General features: G+C 46.9%; 1 pseudogene; it reads left to right on the forward strand.

The window, feature by feature from the left end:
* The first annotated feature begins 3,947 nt into the window (after nt 1–3,947).
* On the forward strand, nt 3,948–5,393 carry LOC133758480 (ganglioside-induced differentiation-associated protein 2-like; annotated as a pseudogene).
* The last annotated feature ends 401 nt before the right edge of the window (nt 5,394–5,794 follow it).

Consider the following 5,794-nt stretch of genomic DNA (forward strand, 5'->3'; position numbering starts at 1 on the left):
ACGCAGTCCAGTCACGATACCCTGAAGCCGACTTTGGGTTTCTAGATCCCAGAAGACTCTTAAAAACCATTGAAAACTCCAAAGAGATTTTGTTTATGTGGGTTAGATCCACCAACCTTTAAGAAATTAAAACCAAAAGCTATCTTCATTATGTACCAATTATTTTCTACAATAACAATAACAAACTCATTATGTGCATAAATAAAATTTATGAAATGCAACTTTTACCCAAAGCAAACAAAAATTTCATGAAATGAGTGGTATTGTTTTAAAATCTGCAAGTCTCTCCAGGACTTGGCTTAGTAATAGAGTTAGATTCTCCTAGTTGCTTCCACATTCAGTAGATGGTGACACCTTGGTTGAAATATGAAGTGTCTCCAAATGGCTCATGGTAATGCATATTATGAAAAAGAAAAAAAAAATGCATGATCTCAAAAGTGTTTTTGCACCAGAGCAAACTTCTTTTCCTTTCATTTTTCTACGAGCCTTTTGAAATCCTTTCACATGAAAGGCTACAGAGATACGTAGTTGGAAAATGAAGAGGTGCTTCAATAGCTTTTTCAAGCAATCAGAGAGATTCTTCTTTGATACTACATTAAAAGCGTACAAGTAATCATTTTGTGCAGGTCAGCTGCAGTGTGGAGTCTGAAACCATATCACCGACCTTTTCATCTGTCATATTAAAACTCACTGACCAAGGCCAAGGCTGATGCTGTGAGTGCCTGGGTTTGAATCCTGGCTCTGCTTCCTGTTCAGTTCTCCTGCCACCACACACCTGGGAGGCAGTAGATGTTGACTCCGCTATCCGCATGGGAGATCCAGACTGAGTTCCTGGTTCCCAGCTTTGGTCTGGCCCAACCCTTGGCCTATGGGCATATGAATTGGGCACTTGTTTGAGTCTGGCTGCTCCACTTCCAATCCAGTTCTCTTCTATGGCCTTGGAAAGCAGTAGAAGATGACCCAAGTCCTTGGGCCCCTGCACCCGCATGGGAGATCAGAAGAAGCTCCTGGTTCCTGGCTTCAGATCAGCCCAGCTCTAGCCATTGTGGCCATTTGGAGAGTGAACCAGTGGATAAAAGACCTCTCTCTGTGTAATTCTGCCTTTCAAATAAACAAATAAATCTTATTTAAAAAAATAAAACAGCTAAGCCAGTGCCGCGGCTCACTAGGCGAATCCTCTGCCTGTGGTGCCGACACCCGGGTTCTAGTCCTGGTTGGGGTGCTGGATTCTGTCCTGGTTGCTCCTCTTCCAATCCAGCTCTCTGCTGTGGCCCAGGAGTGCAGTGGAGGATGGCCCAAGTGCTTGGGCCCTGCACCCGCATGGGAGACCAGGAGGAAGCACCTGGCTCCTGGTTTGGATTGATGCAGCGCGCCGGCTGTAGCAACCATTTGGGGGGTGAACTGATGGAAGAAAGATCTTTCTCTCTGTCTCTCTCTCTCTCACTGTCTAATTCTGCCTGTCAAAAAAAAAAATAAAAAATAAAAAAGCTCAAAAGTGCCAATGATGTCTAACCTAATCACATATTTAATGCTTATTCCCCAGAGCCCCTCCTCCCAGCTCAATGTGGCAGGATTAGGAGGCCACACCCAGCTTCTGGCTCCTTCCTGAAGAGGAAAAAAAAAAAGGACCCTGGACCATGTGTTCCCAATGCTGACATTTCAGGGAGGCTGCTGAGGGACTAAGCACCTGCCTGCAAACCTGCCTGGCTAGGGACTAGTGATCATGTAGGAGGGCTTTGGGACAGGCACCTACTGCCCCAAGCTCACTGCAAAGCAAGCAGAAGAAAATCCTCAATTCTTGGCTTCTCCTTAGAGAAAGAAAGAATTGGAGTGTATACAACATTCTGTCTTTTTGGGAAGCTCCTCCCACAGGACTGGTGTACGTCTCCCCTGTCCTGAAGTGTTGATGGGACCCGTCATACTCTAGGGGCCTGGGCATCATTAAGAGCACAAGGAACCGCAAGAACCAGTGGCACAGCAGACACAGCCGGCAAACCTCATTGGCCTCACCTTTGGTGGGCAGAGGGAAGGAATGGAACATGCACCCTCTGTCCCAGTGTGGGGGGACTGCTGCTCAGCAAGGCTTCTGTCTTGCCTGATGCTATGATTTGAGTGTATCACCACGGGGGTTCAGTGTTAGAAGCTCTGTCCCCAGTGTGGAGATGCTAAAATGTGGTGAGACCTTTAGGAAGAGGGACCTGGTAGGAAGTCACAATACTGTCCCTCCCTGTGCTCTGACTTCTTGCCCTGCAATGTGAACCCCTACTCTTGCACATGCCCCCACCCCTGTGATACTACCTGCAATGAGTTGACACAGCCAGGGGAGCCCTCACAGGAGCGGCCACCATGTTCAGCCCCCACAAACCTCTTTTCTTTGTAAGTACCCAGTCTCAAATATGTTGTTTTAACAGAAAATGGACACATACAGGCATTTCCCAAATCTCGACATCAGAATCAAGAAACCCAATGGATTCTGAATGTTGTACGTGGAGAAACCCAGCACCCAAACACTTGATCGTCAAATGGTTAAAGGTCAAAGACAAAGAGAGAATGTTGAGAGAAATAAGTGACCTATCCCATACAGGAGAGTTCTCGTAAGACTATTAGCAAGTTTTTCAGCAAGCCAGAAGTTAGGGGAATGCCGTATAGGAAATTTCCTCACCACTCCATGAGTAAAGGGAGTTCATCAAGCTGAAATGAAGATGCCAGACCACAGCACAAAGGCATATGAAGCACAACGCTCACAGCAGGGGTGAGCACGTACACAGTAGAGAATGCTGGAATACCTTCTATGACAGCTAAATGAGAAAAGTATAAAATAGCCATTAAAATGATAGTGAGTGACAAAGAAAAAGACATTATTTGTGATATTAGTAGCATAACGTGTGGGGAAAGGACAAATGAAAGAATCAAATTTCTGTGTGCAATTGAATTTGAGCTGTTATCAGCTTAATATAGCTTGCTCTAACTATAAGACATTTTACGCAGACTCCATGGAAACTCCAAAGGAAATACCTCCAGCGGCTGGCATTGTGGCACAGTGGGGTAAACCATTGGTTGCAATGTCAGTATCCCATATCAGAGCACTGGTTCAAGTCCAGGCTGCTCTGCTTCCAATTCAACTCCCTGCTAATACTCCTGCAAAGGTAACAAGTGATGGCCCAGATACTTGGGCCTCTGCCACCACACTTCCGTCTGGCCTAGCTCTGGCCATTGAGGCCATTTGGGGAGTGAACCAGCAGATGGAAGATGAAGAGGAAGAGAAGGAGGAAGAGGGAGAGGAAGAGGGGGAGGGGGAGGGGGAGGGAGAGGAGGAGGGAGAGGAGGAGGAGGAGGAGAAAATGAAAGAAAGAAAGAAAGAGAGAGAGAGAGAGAGAGAGAGAGAGAGAGAGAGAGAGAAAGAAAGAAAGAAAGAAAGAAAGAAAGAAGAGAAAAGAAAAGAATTGAATTGTGTTTGCAGCCTCGGCCATGCCGCCATGGCCCTCTAATGCCAGTGGCCTCTTGCTCACCAAGCCCCAGCCAAAACAGAGCGGGAAGTAAGGAGATCTTCATACCACGGCTGGAACAAAGCCGCGCCCGCAGATCCTCTCCCGGTAGAGTACTCAGAAAGCTACTGACTAGGAGAGCCGATCCGAGAGTGCGCCCTCTACCGGAAGTGTGAGGAAGCCTCATCGCCGCGGGCCTGGTAGTGGGGTACTCTGAGAAATCCGACGGGATCAGCGGTCCACGGAGGCATTTGCAGCTGCTCATTCCAGCCTCCTGGGACTCTGACTCGCTTTGGTGCCATGCTGCTGCTGAGGGTTGTCCCGAGATGCCATTCGGCCACCACCTAGGAGGAGCTTAACCCGGCCCACCTGCAGTCCAGATGGGAACGCCCGAGTGCTCTAAAGTCTCCAGGGAATATTGAGTGGCTGAGGAATTTGAGAAAAAGAGGACGTTCCCACTCCATGGATCCCTTGGGTGCACCTTCCCAATTTGTGGATGTGGGCGATTTGTGTGAAGATGAATGAAATTCTTCTGATATGCAGCTCAAACATTTCCAGAAGACACTATTCCATCACCTTTTCCTTTTCCTTTTCCTTTCTCAATGGAAAAGTAGTTCTATGGTGGCATTACTGAAGTGTACAGCCATGGCGAATACCAGCAATAAGAGTCTCACAGATAAGAATCCTACGTCAGAAAGTATCTTCATACTTGCAGGGTCTTCAGAAACTTAAAGGCCGCCAAACAGGTGAAGCCAAATTGACAGAAGGATTTAACCTGGCTGCCTGGTTCATCGTGCACACAGTGGGAGCTAAATAGAAGAGCCGCTGTGGCCCGGCCGCAGAGAGCTCCCTGTACAGCTGCTACCGAAATGTACTTGAGCCGGCCAAAGTGGAGTGGATGTCTTCCGTTGGATTGTGTGTCTTCAGTTCTGCAAGGTTATCCTTTGGAAGACGCAATGCGCATAGCACTTGGCACTGTAAGGAGATTCTTAGAGATGTACGGAGGAACCATAGAAAAGGTCGTGTTTGCTGTCTCTGAACTTGAAGAGGCTCCTTACCAAAAGCTGCTATTCTGTGCTTCCCAAGGTCAATGAAGGAGGAGAGCCGACCACTGCCCTACCTCCCCGCAGATACTGGAAACACAGAAGGGCAGCCTGTGGTACCTGAACCGCAGATCAGAATCGGTGAAAAGCCTGCCGTTCGTTCACACAACCAAGAAGAGGAGGAAGGCTTGGGAGTTGAGCTCTCTTTCACTGGCTCTCATGCTTTCGCTGGAATGGAAGGAGACATTGATAAGCAAAGAAAATTAATCCTGCAGAGACAATTAGCAGAGGCAACACCGCAGAAGCAGCATCAGAGAAATTATAATTGTTGGCTATGTTGAGCTAGATGCAAGGTATTGCTTCCCTAAATGCCTGATCTCAAACAGGTGTTGGTAACTGTGGTTGCACAGTGATGGTGGCGGCTGGAAGAAGCATTCCTGAAACATTCCTGTAACATTAATAGACATGGGCAAGGCTCTCTTATATTTCATCCCTGCAACAGATCGCATTGCTGTGAATGAATATATACTAGCAGTATGTTTTCACACACCAACCAGCGAGCACAATCACCCCGTCTCCGACTTCCTGAAGAAGCATCTACAATATTGTTGATGTCAACTACAAGAGGAATTGGAAGGCTGTTTCGTTTGCTCATGCAACATTTTGTTCAAATGTATCCACGTGGTTTCTCACCACCTTTTCTGTCTCAGGGCTGAACAACCAAATCCACTGCGTGGACAGCATCCACCGGCTGTCCTCTGCCGTATCACCAGAGTGGATCTGCTTTCCTCCTCCTGTCCTTGCATATGATGCTGGGGAAAACCGGGCTTACCCTCCAGCTTATCCCCCATCACCGGATTTGTGACCTGCCATCTGCCCGTGAGTCTTGATTCCCAAGGATGCCACTTGCGCCACAAATCACTACCCACTGAAGTGATACTCATTTTTCCTGTACAGATCCAGAGAGCCTTTTGTCCCCACCTCGCTGGGTTTTTTTTATTGACTCTCTATTTTCTGGCACCTAAGCGATCTAAAAATGGTAGGCCATTTTGAACTGCACACATTATAAATTTGTATATTTGCAACAAATGTTAATGGAAACTCTGGAGCAATTTTTGAGTATCTTCAGTTTCCTGAGGGACACTGGATTCTGCATTAGACAAGCCACCAATTTTATTCATGTCATCTCTTTAACATTGCATGCTTCCTTTGTGTATTTCAAGTGTTTCTTGAAATATATAGAGCCAATGTATGCTGGCAAAAAAA

This window comes from Lepus europaeus, chromosome 4, assembly GCF_033115175.1.
Source record: "Lepus europaeus isolate LE1 chromosome 4, mLepTim1.pri, whole genome shotgun sequence".
Taxonomy (NCBI): Eukaryota; Metazoa; Chordata; class Mammalia; order Lagomorpha; family Leporidae; genus Lepus; species Lepus europaeus.